We start from the raw sequence: 16,343 nt of genomic DNA on the forward strand, positions 1-16,343 counted from the left end.
CCTGGAAGCGACCCTTGCCCAAGGGGTCGCTTCCTTAAAGCTAAAAACAAAATCCCTGGTGCTAGTGGGCATTTTCTGTCCCCCCTGGGGGCAAAACGGCAAAAAAACGGGCCGATTTGCCCCCAGGGGGGACAGAAAAACGTAAACAAAAAATATGGCCGCCATCTTGGCTCCAAAAAACAACCCTGGTGCTAGTGGGGAATTTCTGCCCCCCCTGGGGGCAAAACGGGCGAAAAAACTGGCAGATTTGCCCCCAGGGGGGGGCAGAAAAACGAAAACATTATCATAGCCCGCCTGGAAGCGACCCTTGCCCAAGGGGTCGCTTCCTATAATCTAAAATTACATCCCTGGTGCTAGTGGGGGCATTTCCGCCGCACAGTCGCGACGCTGTGCGCGATCATGAGGCAGAAATGCCCTGCAAAGAGACATCAGGGGAGATGAAAATCTCTTTCCTCTCCCCTGATGCCTCTTCGCTGCCCCAAACCCCCGCCGGAGTCCCAAAACCTACCTTCTTCCGAAGCGCGCAGGAAGCAAATGGCTTCCTGAGCGCTGGGAATCCCTGATGATGTCAGCGCGCGCTGTGCGGGCTGACGTCATCAGGGATTCCCATGGGGGGTGCGGGGGCGGCAGCGGAAGCTCTTCCGCTGCCGCCCCCAGCAAAACAACCACGATCGGAGACCCTCTGGGGGAGCGCCAGCGCTTCCCCGGAGGGTGGGGCTGATGACGAGCTGGCCTTGTCATCAGCGCACGACAGGTAAGCGCCATGACGAGCCCAGCTCGTCATTAGCCCCGAAGGGGTTAAGACATCGTACACACTTCAAACACTGCCCGCACATCATCCAAACTGGAGTGTCATGCACCCATCTGAAGCTCAACCGAACCCACACCGAATTCTTATTTGCCAAGAGCAACAAATAATATACAGCACAAACCTGGCTCAATTACATGAACCTTGATTGCTTCAAACCCAGCTTTTGCCAGATGTCATTTGATTTGGTTTCACAGTGGACACCAACCTCACTGTCGGGAAACACATTGCCTAAAACAGACGGCCTGGAACAAGCTCTCTTTTTTTAAAGAAAGTCAAACTGTTTCTTTCAGAAAGCGACTTCAGAATTGCTCTTTTAGCCCTTGTACGTTTGCTCAGAGTTGTGGAAATTCTCTAATACGTGGCATCCCATACTATTCGTTGGCACCCCTTCGGAGCATCATACATGCCACATCATGTCTAATCCACAGGCTGAAGAAATTTGACCCTATTAGCCCCATCCTGATTGGAATCAATTGTCTCCCTTGCAGATCCACACCATCATAAAAACCAGCTGCATCAGTTCCCACAACCTCTTAAAACCTTGGTGCGTATCTCTTTCTAGTGCAAAATTAAAAGCATCATAAAATTGTTAGTTATTTGTTGCAGAAATTGGAAACCGTTCAATACTAGTCAGTTTAAAAAAGATAGATAAAATGCAGCTCTATCTCTGAATGTGTAGAAACATGTGGAAAGATTCTAACTTTCTTCTATCTATGGATTGCAAAAAATAAACATGTTCTCTCTGCTTGTCATTCTAAGATTAAAAAAAAAGAGCAGAAGAAAGAAACTTAACATTCTATTTTCGTTGCTTTAAAACAACTATTTCAGTTATGCTCCATGACCTGACCTGCCTTTCACCTGGGCTGCTGTCTCTAGCAGCAGGCATTGTGATGTCAGAACTCGACGGTAATACCTTATAATAGTTGAGTTATGACATCTATTCATTTTTAATCAGCGACTGGGTGGGGTACAAGTGTCCAATTTATAAAGAAATTAGAGGCTGGTGTCTTTTTTTCAGGGATTACAGAATCCCATGTATTATATCCTTCCTTCCAGCCTAAGGCTGCTTGACCACACTGCCCCCTAAAAGAGCACCTTGGGATTGCTAGAGTAAGCCCATGCCCACTCATAAGGGAATACGTGGACTCTCTGTACAGTATACCTCTTTTTGGTATTCTATATAAAGAGCCAGCTTCTTATATGCCCACCCCTACAAGGTGCCACCTGTAACGAGCTACTTCATAACCTGGTCCCACCAATCTTCTCCCTGGGTCCAAGGATGCCTCGAGTCTACTGCATTTAGTAAGTTTACAAGCAAGAGGTGTGACTCTGAATCATTCCCTTCATTGTGTGCTGCCTGCAGTGCAGCAAACAATACAAGATTGTTCTTTCTCTCAGGTTATGGCAGGTCCTATGGAAGATAAAAGCAGTTTATAATTTTGCCTGGCCCATCTACAGCCCACATTCCCAGGTTGTCTTTATGGATTTAATGTATTTTTGGACTACCTCTCGATTTATAGGTAGCCTTAGTTTTTCTGTTATGCCTGCTTGTACTTTACGTAGGTTGAGCCTCCGTACCCCTGGTATGTCTCATTGACTTCTTCCTAGTTCACACCTCCATTTCCCATGGTGTTTTTTATTTACCTTTGTACATTATTGTCTTTGCCAGTTCATTATTTCCTATTACTCCAGTATTGGAACTGTCATAGTTTCACATGCTTGAATCATTGCCCGTCGTCAAGATGGGAGTCCCCGGTATCTAAAAATAGCAATGCAAAGCTATCACAAACTAGAAACCAGACCTAGGACCATTCCAGTTTTGTAACATATCCACCTCTTTTTGTAAAAGAGACTAAATAAAATTCAGCAAACCATCAGATCAGCTTCACCCCTTGGAACCATCCTGAGAACACCTCAGACCTTCAGATTTTATACCTCACGTTGTGCTAGGGCGTCTCCACTGAGCTCAGCTCAGTTATTATTTATTTTTTTACTACTTTTGAGAGAATTCTTCAGCTACTTGTTTCACAAATTACTCTACAATTTTGGCCTGTTCCCTTTTCATCATGACAGACCAGGAGAAAAAAGGCCTGGTTAGATCTTGTGCCACCTGCTCTAATAAGAGGCTTTATGTAGATGACCTACATAAAGATTGCATATATTGCCTGTATTCAGACCACAAGGCCAAGGACTGCAAGGTATGTCGTACCTTTTCTACCAAAACCTTGAGGGACGTCTCCTTACCTGGCTCCAGAAGCTAAAATCCAGGAGGGATCCAGTCTCTAGTGATGACATTGATGAGGCCTCATCTGCTGCGTCTTCTAGAAGGTCTGAAAAAAGTAGAAGATCTGACCCTGTTTTTTCTGAGGAGTGCCCTCAAAAAGCCTCTAAAAAGACCTCCCATGGGTCGGACAGGCTCCGTCCAACTGAATCTCCTCACTGAGGTGTAAAGGAGAGGAAGACACTTACAACAGGAGAAAGTGGTGTGAGGAAGTCGAGCTCTGTTCCTCCTCCATCCCCTCTGGAGGAAAGAAAGGTGTTCAAAAACCCTCCTCTGTTCCTCTGGAAGAGCGTCAAGACTAAAAGTGACCATCGTCGATGAAGCTGTCGACGACACTGTTGACGAAGAAACAGTCATCTACATCGTCGACACAGAGTGACATGGACCAGTCTCTTAAACTTTTTTCTGCTCCGACGATGGGATTGTTGCCGAGAGCTTTAGCGGTGTCTACAAAGGCAGTTCCAACTCCATCGACAGCAAAAACGACTACAGCATCAACGACTGCAGTGTCGACGATGACTGTAACATCAACGTTATCAACAGCGGTGCTGTCCATGACCATATCTATTTCGTGGACGACACAGTCGACAACATCGTCAACAGGAATGAAAAATTGTACAGGAAGATAGAGAAAGCACCATGAGACTCCTGAAGTCCCTTCTCCCAGCAAAGTGACTCCTCTATTACCCTCTCACCTCCTGGAAGAGGAGGACTCTGATGATGACGGTCCTTTCGGATAGGCCCATAGCCCTTCGGAACTACACGGGAGGGATATGAAGAGGAACAGGATTATGATCCTCCCCAGGACTACCATAGAGGATATCGAGAAGAGGTGGTCTATATGCCAAACTCGTTGATTTCGGACTAGCAGTTTATACTATCAGACTATAAACGGAGGTTTTCAACAGCAGCTGCAGCTCCGGAACTGGGTTCAGTTCCCATCTGAATAACCTCTGTGCCTTCCACCCCCGGGTGCAACTACCGCCGCTGCAAATAATAGATGATCCTCCACCTACAACTCCTATTATCCCTCAAGATACTTCGGCTGCTGAGCATGGTGAGGCGGTTCTTCCAGACCCGCACGGGGAGTGAGATGATTATATTATCCCTACTCCTTCTTCTCCTTCACCGGTTCCAGTGGATTCTCCTCCAGGGGATATTGGTGGTTTCCATAATTTGCTGGAAAGGGCGGCCAAGAGGTTTGACCTACCTATGCCTTTCATGCAGACAGACTGTTTCCTACATGATTTTAAGGAACCCTATAAAAAGACTGTAAGAACCATTCCTATTGTGAATCCTGTTTGGGAGGAGGGTGTTAAAGTCATGAAGACCCCAGCTACGGTGGTCCCGGTGCTTCCTCGATTGGAGAAGAAATATAAAGCACCAGAGGATAGCCCGGCCTGCCTAGTGAGTCAGCCGAAACCAGACTGAGTCATATCACAGGCAGCGCAGTGGAAGTCTAAAATCCGGCAGCTCCTCTGACTACACCTCCGGATAAGGAAGCTAGACGTCTGGACAATGCGGGCAAGAGATTCTCCTCTGTCAGGCCTCCTAGTCAAAGCAGCTAACTCTTTAGCGATTCTGGGCCGCTACGACCGCCAGATGTGGTGTGATCTTTCTCCTTACTTGATCAACTACCTGAGGACAATAAAACGGAAGCTAAAAAGATCCTCCTGGAAGAAGAGAGGGCCTCCTCCTCGGATATTGATTGTGCAATGGATATTGCCACAACCGCTTTTCTTTCCTTGGCAGGAACAGCGGCCCTACGTCACCAGAGTTGCCTTCGGGCTACCTTCTTTAGACCAGACGTCCAGAACAAGACCTTAAACCTTCCATTCGATGGAGAAGCGCTCTTCGGAAAACATGTGGCTGAATCTCTCCAAGACATAAAGGATACAGACACGGCAAAGTCGCTGGGGATGCTTCAATATCGCAAGGTTCCTTTTCGGGGAGCGAGGGATAGAGGCCTTACTTCATATAGAAGAGGGTACCAGCAATATAGGTACTCCTCTTACTCACCTGCTTCACAGTCCTACCATTCGCAGTATAATCTGCCACAAGGTCAGTCAGCGAGCTATTCAAAATCGACCCCTAGAGGCAGAGCTGTACGTCAGGGGAAGGATTCTTTGAGACGTCAATAGCGGCTTGAAGGCTCTGACTACTGTTCCTACCCCTCATCAAACACCTGTAGGGGGCAGGATTTCTATTTACTTCCAAAATTGGCAACAAATAACCTCAGATCATTGGGTGCTCAGCATTGTTCAATTGGCCATAGGTTGGAGTTTGTTCATCCTCCTCCAAACACTCCGCCTCGTGCCCACTTAACAAAACATCTTCATCTCCTGCACCTAGAAGACCAACAGATGTTGCTAAAAGAGACAATAGAACCAGTCCCTTCATCCCAAAGGGAAAATGGATTCTACTCTCTGTTCTTTCTTGTTCGAAAGACTGTCGAAAAATAGCACCCGATCCTGGATCTCAAGGAGCTCAATACCCATCTCATAAAGTAACCTTTTCGAATGATCTCCTTGTAGGACATAATTCCAAATTCAGGAGATTTCATGGCCACGTTGGACCTAGAGCACGCATACTATCAAGTCCCCATTCATCCATCGCACAGGAAGTTCCTTTGCTTTACAGTAGCCAAGAGCCACTTTTAATTCAAGGTCCTCCCTTTCGGCCTCAGATCGGCCCCAAGAATCTTGACACAAATTCTACCTCCGATAGCGGCTTTCCTCAGATGACGAAAGCACCAGGTGTTCCCTTACCTGGATGACTGGTTGCTAAAAGCCCCCTCCAAAGCCTCAGCCAGGAATTCAGTGGCAGCCTGTACAAAGTTGTTCAAGAGTCTGGGTCTTACCCTCAACAGGTAGAAGTCAAACTTGTGCCCGTCCAAGAATATGAATTTCCTAGGAGCCATGTTGGACACATCCCTAAGCAGGGCATTTCCGTCACTGGAAAGGCAAACCAAACTGATGGCCTGCTTACTCATAAAAAGGAAACTTTCAGTTCGTCTCTATAAGTCCCTTCTGAGATCCATTTCGTCCTGCATTCCTCTAATACCCCACTGCAGGCTACGGATGCGTCCTCTCCAGGATCAACTGGACTTAAAGTGGCATCAGTCGCAAGGCTCTTTCGAGGACATAATCACGGTGCAATCCCAGGAAGGGAATCTGAGCAAGATTAGTAGGCACTTAGTAGAGATGATCGCGGACCTAGAGCAACTTGCAGTTGAACCTGTAAGTTCACAGGGCCTTTCTTTCCCATTAGTGTACAAAAGGGCAATAGAGAAAGTGGGCCAATATTTAATCATACAGGGTAGTAGTGGCAGACAGAACCACACTCAGGTAAAATCAAGTAATCCCTGGTACTCGGCTCATTGTAGGGATAAAAGGAAGGCGCTAACTGCAGTTTTGCTTAAAAAAAATCCTTCACTAGTTAGAGCGGCTAGGAAGGACTATGCGAGATCCTTAGTGCTAGCTAAACGGGAATGGGATGAACAACATTGGCAGGATCTTAAATCCGCTTCCCAGATGAAGAACTCTTCCCTATTCTGGGACCTAATCAATAAAGCCAGGAAGGGGGGTGGGGGGCGCAGAGCCCATCTCGAATCATATAACGGAACAACAGTGGCACTCACATTTTTATGAGTTATATGGCGGACCAGTCGAGTCATGTTCTCTACCATTAGTACTTGATAGTGTTGGTAGAGTACTCAGGGTTCCCGAAGACCCCTTCTCTGTTAATGAGGTAAAAACGGCCATTAAACATCTGTCCCCGGGAAAGGTGGCAGGGCCCGATGGGCTTCCCGGGGATCTCCTTCTAAATGACCCTGCAACATGGGCAAACCTTATTGCCCAAACAATGAACCTGATTTCAAGGGGCCACCCAGTCCCGGATTCTTGGAAGGGGGCTGAGGTGGTAAGTGTTTAACAAGCATTTGCAATGCAATAGGTCTCGCATTAGGAAAGTTTGAGCCATTGGTATTGTGAATTACATTTTTTGTATTTATGTCTTGCTTGTGAAAATAGCTATAGTAATAGCTAAAGTAATAGCTTTGTCATTTACAATGCCAATAGTTTTAACTGTCCCCAAATGTGACACCTATTGCATTTGTAATGCAATATGTGTTGTATTTTCACGAAAATCCAAGAACAGAAGTGAAATATTAACATTTTTTTGTGACATTTATAAGACAGACGTCATTGTTGTTCAAGTACTTTACGCTGGTGTTTGGATTCCTGTAAATCCCCAGTGTTGCAGGGTGCTTAAGAATTTTGTGATCACAGTGGTACTGTATTCCGGGCTGGGGGGAGGGGAGGAGAGAGAGAGAGAGGGAGGGGAGGAGAGAGAGAGAGAGAGAGGGAGAGGGAGAGGGGAGAGAGGGAAGGGAGGGGAGGAGAGAGAGAGAGACACAGGGGAGGAGAGAGAGAGAGAGGGGAGGAGAGAGAGAGAGAGAGAAAAGGTGGGGGAAGAGAGAGAGAGAGAGAGAGGGGAGGAGAGAGAGAGAAAAGGTGGGGAAGAGAGAGAGAGCGAGAGAGAGAGAGCTTGGGCTATAGTATGCGGCAGCGTTGGGTATAAAAAATAAAAATAAAAAAAGAGGCCAAATTATGCTGTAACAAATGTATAAAAATCACAAAGTTGTATAAAACAATTATCAGTTATTGTATGGAAAGGCGAGGTGGTATGGCGCGACTTGAAAGCAGTAAACCTATTGGAAACCAATAAAGAAGAGGTTAATTGGGGCTAGACGGGCCCATGCTACCAGGGACGTACCAATATGCTGGCTTTACTGTAAAGGTCCTTGGGAGGTGTGTACATTTCCATGCATAACCTGTTCTTCAAAAGGGACCTCAAAGTTCTCCTCCTCCAGAGACACCTCCAAAAGTAATTGACGTCCTCTTGCTATTGTGAGGAAGACTTCCCACTACTGATAATTTCTACTTTCCATGACCATGGAAGTGCCTTCCCAGTGTATGCCTGTGATTGGAGGGTCTGCCTTTTTGCAGTATTTTCCATGTACTGGTGTTCGGTGCCCTTTTGTAACATGCACACACCAATCTGCCCTTGCAACACACGGCTGCTACCTCTCACATGTCTTTACCTTTGATACTTGCACAAGTGCCACCTTGCCCATGTAACGCTTGTTCCTGAGCCTGAGTGTCTAGCACTTATTGCAGGACTATACCTCTAATCATACTCTGTTTTCTCTTATAACTGCACACTTGTCACTTTCATTTCCTCTTGTGCACTTTTGACTACCTCATGTATTTTGGTTGCTCACAATTGTCACTATTACCTTATGTAAGTAACGTATGTTTTTGCAACCTGTTCTTTTGTAATGTTTCTTATTATGTTTCATTTCTGTTCCTGTTGTGAAGCCTCCGACGCCTTCGGGTAAAGTCCGCGCTATATAAAAATGCATAAATACATGAATAAATAAATACCGCCTTCGGGTAAAGTCCGCGCTATATAAAAATGCATAAATACATGAATAAATAAATACCGCCTTCGGGTAAAGTCCGCGCTATATAAAAATGCATAAATACATAAATAAATAAATACCGCCTTCGGGTAAAGTCCGCGCTATATAAAAATGCATAAATAACTAAATAAATAAATACCGCAAATCACCGCCGTCACTCTGCCGGCCTGCGACCAGGAAGTCAGGCAGGCCGGCGCGACAACCGGAAACAGGAAGTAGGAGGGCGGGAGCCTACCCCGCCTCCCACGGAAGAGCCGCGATTGGAGCCGTGTTGGGAGCACCGGAGCAGGCAGGTGCCTACCCTGCGCCCCGGTGCCGAAGGAGGGAAGAAGAGTCCTGGTGCCGGGCCTTGCAGCCGAGGAGAGGAAGCCGGTGAGTGGGTTGCTGAGCTGTGGGCGGGCGCGGGGGGGGGGGGGGGGGGAGCATGTGTGTGTGCACGCGCGTGCGGGGGGGGGGGCGGCCTGTTTATGTGTGCGTGCGTGTGTGTGTGTGTGTGTATGTGTCTTGGAGTGCGTGTGTGTGACTGTGGGGGAGGGGGTGTGTGTGTGTGAGCGAGTGTCTGTCTGCGCGCGCATGTGTACGCCGCGGGACGTGCGCGTTCGCGCACACGAATCCAGCAAGAAAAGCTTGCACACCCTCTTGTCTTCCTTCCCCCCAGAGTGATCGCTATTGGTCTCCAGCTGGACAAATGCATCCTTACGGATGCATTGCCAGCGAGACCCAAAAAGGGGGGGAGAGATGACCCTTCCAACTACAGACCAATCCGTCTGATAGATGTGATTCAGAAAGTGGTTGGCAGGGTCATTATCTCCAGGTAGGGTCCTGGATAGAAGAGGAGAACATACTTTCCCATTTCCAAGCGGGATTTAGACAGAAGGTGGGCACGATGGACCAGGTCTTCCGATTTTTTTGCTATTTATTGGAAGACCGTGACCATCTGGAAGGGTAGCCTGTACTTGGCGTTTATAGATCTTAAAACCGCTTAAAACAGCATTCGACCTAGTGCCACGCTCCAGGTTATGGAACGTACTACAAACAATGGGGTTCCCTGTCACCCTCCTTGTATTCAATTACACGACGGGAACTATGCAAGGATTAGATGGGGATCTCAGGGCCAGCTGACAGAGAGGGTGGTTGTGAGTAGGGGAGTCCGTCAGGGATGTATGATGGCGCCGGATCTGTTCTCCCTCTTTGTGAATGGAGTGGTGGACCATTTGAGGGAGGACCCAGCCGACGCCCCATCCCTGGTGGGGGAAAAAACACCTACCCTGCTCTTTGCGGACGACACCCTCCTGATTTCTAAAACCCCCTCTGGCCTTCAAAAGCTGTTGGACCGCTTCAGCTCATTTTGTAAGGGTGGAGGTCTCACCATTAATACCTCTAAGACAAAGCTCATGGCCTTCTCCTCTTCTAAGAGATTTAAGAATAATGTCTCCCTTAATGGCACCCCACTGGAGTTGGTAGATTCATTCGACTATTTGGGGGTAAGGATTAACAGTCTGATGAATTGGAGGGACCATTTGCCCGAAATGCTTTTAAATCATAAGCGTGTATCTGGAGCGATCCTGCGGGAGCAGCGAGAGTCAATGAGCAAACCTGTAGCTCCGGCCCTTTCTGTGTATGAAGGCCAAGCTCTGCCCTCGGCACTTTATGGATCAGAGTTGTGGGGGTTCGAGAATACTACTGACCTAGTGAGATCGGAAAATAAGTTTTTCCGTGAACTGGTGTCACTCCCCACCTCCACCCCGTTAAAACCATTACGACAAGATATGGGTAGGCGGTCATTAAGGGACATAGCTTGTCTGCGCCCACTACTTTACTGGGTTCGACTAAGGAGGACCCCAGAACTCTCAAACTATGCGGCTGTCTTGGACGAATTAATCACACTCAATTTGAGTAATAAGATCAAGTGGTTGAATAATCTTAGACAGCTGGTCCTAAAATTAGGATTGTATGAAGTATGAGCTAACCAAGCACCTCCTCCCAAGCAAGTAATGAAGAAATTATACTGGGATTGGGTACTGGAGGAGGACCTATGTAGAGGGAAAGGGTATCCTTTCAGAGCGGTTCCTAGAGTTTAAACCTGGAAGGAAACTTGAACCGTTTTTCGATTTCATACATAAACCCCTGAATAGATCACTCTATTTAAAATTAAGATTTGGGACCCTCCCGGTGAATGAATTTACGGAAGGGTGGAACAATTCAAGCTCTCCGGCTAAATCTTGCCCTGGGTGGGCTGCCCCTAAAGAGTCTGTGGCTCATCTCCTCTTCGCATGTCCAGCATACGGGGGTGCAAGAAAGACATGGCTAAAGCCAATATGTAAGGAGCTGGGTCTTAGGTGTCACAGGATGGCCTTGCGGGTATTTATTACTGATACTTCCTCCCTAGTCTTGATCTGTGGAGTAGCAAAGTTTTTGGGTAGTGCATGGCAGACTCTCATGCGCAGGATAAAGTTCAAGCCCCAATAGACGACTCTTTTTATGGACTTTGGTACGTTGTCTTTATGTAATTTTATATTGCGTTTTTATTGTATATTTTACTATTTTTATCAAATAATGTGTGTAAATTTTTGTATTTTTAATCTATAGCTGAATGCATGTATGGATTGGTGGCTTTTTTGGTACTGTAATGAATGTCTTTTATGATAAAAATGTTATCGAATAAAGTACTACTACACATAATCACGGTCACTACACCTCTGAAAGAAGCCGCTCCATGGTTGATTCGCAGGGAGGACATTTTCCAAGGTCTATCCTTCTTGCTTACCCCAGCTCCTCAGATAATCACGACAGACGCATCCCTGGAGGGTTGGGGAGCGGTTTTACAGGACCTATAGATAAGTGGTTGATGACAACAGCATAGTCGTCTACTCCACATCAGTCTGCTAGAACACAGAGCCATTCACCTAGCCCTACAGTCATTTCTCCAGAGAATAAAAGGTTCATCGGTTCTGATAAGAACAGACAATACCACAGCCATGCATTATGTCAACAAGCAGGGCGGCACGAGATCCCGTCTGTTGTCTATGGAAGCTCAGGGTATCTGGGAATGGGCGATCCTTCATAGTGTCTTTCTGAAAGCGGAGCATCTTCCAGAGAATCTCAACAAGACGGCAGATACGCTAAGCAGGCTGAAGTCAGTCTGCCACGAGTGAGAGCTGGACCAGAGGATACTGAACGACCTATTTCGACTGTGGGGCAAACCGCCCATGGATCTGTTTGCGACACCGGAAAACAAGAAATGCTGGTACTTCGCAAGCTGGCATCACCATCCGGGATCCTGGGGCAGTGCGTTTTCGATGGCATGATCAGGCGCATTTGTATACTCCCCCCCCCCCCCCCATTCCTCTTCTCCCGAAGCTTCTCAGGAATTTACAGGCTGAACCCTGCAAAATGATTTTCATAGCGCCCTCCTGGCCTCGCCAGTTCTGGTAAACAAAGCTTCTTCTGTCAGTACAGCATCCGATTCCTTTGGATCCTGTCCCGTCAATACTGATAATGTCCCAGGGCCAGATACTACATCCGGATCCCAAATCCCTGCAATTATCAGCATGGCTCCTGAGCACAGAGTTGCTCAACCTAACGCTGTTAGCAGAATGTAGAGAAATCCTTTCCCAAGCTCATGCTCAGAGTACAAACAAGACGTACTGCATCAGGTGGAAAAGATTTTGTTACTGGTGCCTAGAATCGGGAGTTGATCCATTCTCTTCTTCGGCCCATGAAATCCTGCCTTACATCCTGTCTTTGGCTAAAGTAGGCCTGGCTCATGCTTTCATTAAGATTCACCTCTCGGCCATCTCTCGTTACAGGAGAACAACTTTGGGCCCTTCTCTATGGTCAGCAAGAATAATTAAACAATTTATGAAGGAGATTTTTCGAGTCTTCCCTCCAGTTAAGCCTCCTCCACCATTGTGGCAAATTAACGTGGTCTTGGCTTATCTCATGAAACATCCCTTCGAGCCGATCCATAAGGCAGACTTGACATTCCTGTCATGGAAGATGGATCTTCTGCTGGCTCTTACATCGGCTAGAAGGGTTAGCGAATTGCAAGCACTCACTATCCAGGAACCTTTTCTGCAGTTCAAAAATGGCACGTTAGTGCTCCGCACTAACCCGAAGTTCATCCCCCAAGGTACCTTCGGATTTTCACTTATACGAACCAGTGGTTCTTAAGACTTTTTCCCCAGACCTACAACCCCAGCGGAGAGGTCACTTCATTCATTAGACATTCAGTGTTGCTTAAAATTCTATCTCCAAAGGACTAAACACTTTAGCAAGTCACCTCAACTCTTTGTGGCTTACAGTGCTCCATGTAAGGGTTTTCCCCTTTCTAAACAAGGAATTGCACCTTGGATTGCCAGATCTATCCAGTATTGTCATCAATTCGCTGGGAAACCCCTTCAGGATAAAGTCCGTGCTCACTCCACGAGGATGCAGTCTCTTCCTCTACAGCCCTCTTTTCGGGGGTACGTATCCGGGACATCTGCAGAGCAGCTACCTAGAAGAGTATCCATACCTTTATCAGACATTACTGCTTGGATTCTTCAACGCAGAGTGACACTGCAGTGGGACAAGCAGTCCTGAAGAGCCAGTTTCAGTAGCGGTGAGCTTTCCCTCTCATCCCTCCTTCCTTTTTCTTTCGTAAGATTTTTGCACATTATTTGATACATGTACTGTTTCTGATTATATTCTGTGGGCTTGTAAACTGTGATGATGCCTCTTGTCGTTTCTCTACTATTTTAAATTTTCTGTTGGGTTACACTTAATGTAGTCTTGATATCTTATGAAAATTGAATTGAGGAATTGTTTAATTTCTCTAATTTTCTGTACATGATTTATGGTTGCTCAAAATAATAACGACAAACGTGCTCATTACTGCTAGCTACTCTGATTCAAGCTTGTGAATCTATGAAAGTTCTAATACTGGAGTAAGAAGACAAGTTATTTCCCTGTAACTTTAGTTCTCCAGTATTGGAAACTTTCATAGATTCACATGCGACTCACCCTCCTCCCCTTGGAAAGCTCGACCTTCTGCATGTATTTGGTTACCCTATGACACTATGGCAACAAAAATCTGAAGGTCTGAGGTTCTCTAAGGAGGGTTCCAAGGGGTAAGGCCGGTCTGATTGGTTGCTGATTTAATTTGTCTCTTTTACAAAAAGAGGTGGATATGTTACAAAACTGGAATGGGCCTAGGCCTGGTTTCTAGCTTGTGATAGATTTGCATTGCTATTTTTAGATACCGGGGACTCACATCTGGACAACTGGGAATGATTCAAGCATGTGAATCTATGAAACTTTCCAATACTGGAGAACTAAAGTTACAGGTAAGTAACTTGTTTTCTTTCTCATCAAAGTGTGCTTGATACATAAAGTGTCCTTATTGCCTACTGTAGGCACACTGTGTAGGAATAGTGTACTCCATTCGGATGAAAAGTCTGCCTTCTCTCATTCCCACCTCTAACCTGGTTTTGAGTATTTTTGGAGCCTGCTGTGGTGGATTCCCCTCCTATTTAATGTTCTATACTTCTCAAGATTTTGTATCGAGTTAAAGTCTGTGGTTAATATAGTGTCCTCTTCTGCTAATGTTTCTGCAGTATATGAAATATTCATCAAAAATACCTACCATGTCTCGAGTGTTGGGTTTCATAAAGGTATATTTTGTATCATTGTCGAGACCGTGCCCTTCAACTCTGACGTGGGTTTTTGTCAGTGACAGTGCAGGTTTTGCGTCAAGATAAATCCTGATAAATGTATGGGAAGGCCTTGTGTTGGAATTTCTCTTGATCCTTAAAGTTGGGTCTTCCGCAAGCATGTCACAGCAGTCCTTCCTCCAGTATCGGCTCCAGTACATGGTTTCTTTTGACCATGGAAAGTACCTCCTTCACATTGGTGATCAGGATTGTAAGAGGAACGTCCTTTAGAAAGAAGCCGGATTCATGCTGTGTCTTTACAGCACGGTCAATAGAACGAAGGCATTGTTACTGCACATTTGTTCATCAGACAAGTGGTTGCAGCGACTTGCGTGAGGGGGCGCATTGGTGGAATGGTGTTGGATGTTAAGTCAACACCATCCCTACTGTTACACAGACTGGAGTTGGAATAGTAAATGTTACTATTCCAAAGTTCAGCGTGCTAAAGTCATGCGGGAGTCTGTCATACATTCGCATTGTAAACCATATCAGTGTGGGTTCTTGTTTGTTCAACCACATGACTTTGTGGGCGGAATTTCTTTCATGATTTTACTTGGACTTTCAATAGGCACCTCATTTTGTCCTCTATATCTCAGTATTTCTACTTTTATCCTTTACTATTTGATTTTTACGCCGTGGTTTTTACCAGCTTCACCCTGACTGGTTCTTGCTAACACATTTGCTTTGAGCCTGATTTCAATATGAGTGATGTCCAAAATTTGTAGTTATTAGTACCTGCTGTTTTCATAGGATGGCAAAGTTATATCTTTGCATCCCCCTAATAATCTGCTGCAAGGAATGGTGTCAGTTAAGCTTGATATTGTTTCATCTCATTCATCTCTACTCACAATGAATTACCAACATTTATTATTTTTATTTTTTTATTTTTACCAGTTTTTTGGAGTAATACTCAAAGTAATCAATTCCTACATTTTCTGGGCTATGCTTTACTGGAATACAATTGCCCACCTCACATTCATTACCTTAATTGAGTTGCCGATACATGAAAGTAGTTGAAAGACTTTACAGTTTTACATCTTGAATTGTCCTCCTTCATTTAAGGATTATCATGTGCCCTTATTCATTTCTAAGAATAAACCAGTTTCAAAGAGGGCTCAAAATTGAGTGCAAGAATCTACCCAGAATTTCTAAAATGAGGAACACAATCAAAACAAATGTTCATCTCTAATGTCTTCTGATCCCTGTTACACTCAAATTATGCATAGGAAGGCCACATTACAAACTGCACTAGCACCTCAGTCCCTTATAGACTGTGTTCTTTTTATGAAATTAATGAAAATAGGTGAGTGTCTGAGTTAATGGAAATTCAGACATAGATGATGATCAGTCAGAAAACGCATTCCCTGCCCTTTAGGTTCAAATAGGCCCTTGTAGAAATGTCTGAAATGAGCCAGACTTTCTCAAGCTGGCATCCTATCCCACCTCACACTGCAGTAGGGCTCGAGCCAGGCAGAAAGATCTATGTCTACATAGTCTGTAGTCAGTCAGTAAATCTGCTGTGAGGTGCCTAAAAAGGTTATGTCTGTATGACTAAAGCCTTGTGACTTAACTTCCCAACGTCATGTCTTGCCCACAATCGCAATCAAATCCTATATTATCCATATTGTCCCAACACCTGTAAGTATCTCCATTCACCTTCGGTGAAGTAGCATGAAACCAGAAAATGTCCTCGTCCTCTGTTGCAAGGGGAGCCAGTGGCAGAGCACGTGCCCCAGCCATCATCTCCAGAATGTCCCATGTTCAAGGGGAAATTAAGGCGCATATTGTGGACATTGTACTTTGTGGTAAATGTTTATACTAGTGTAATCTATTCAAAAAGTATGATGGCTGCAGTTCCTGAATCTTCAGTGCAATGAGTGCTCTATACTGTTTCTCTTATTGTTGCATTGTGAAGGGATCTTTCAATTCTTAAGCATTATTGCCTCATCAAAATGTATTCAGGGTGCAAGCGTCTTCATAGCTTGCCATGTGTTGATACAGGAGTGCTTGTGCTTGCTATAATTCAGTTTTTCTACTGGGCATTTTTAAGAGTAGAAAATCTGAGCTACACGG

At 45.5% G+C, this 16,343-nt stretch overlaps 1 protein-coding gene across 4 annotated transcripts in view; it reads left to right on the plus strand.

The window, feature by feature from the left end:
* The window catches only part of CNOT7 (CCR4-NOT transcription complex subunit 7), a 354,347-nt gene that overhangs the window by 44,277 nt on the left and 293,727 nt on the right, over positions 1-16,343 (plus strand). The gene's annotated exons all lie outside the window — the stretch shown is intronic.

Source organism: Lissotriton helveticus, chromosome 2_2 (genome assembly GCF_964261635.1).
Source record: "Lissotriton helveticus chromosome 2_2, aLisHel1.1, whole genome shotgun sequence".
Lineage (NCBI taxonomy): Eukaryota > Metazoa > Chordata > Amphibia > Caudata > Salamandridae > Lissotriton > Lissotriton helveticus.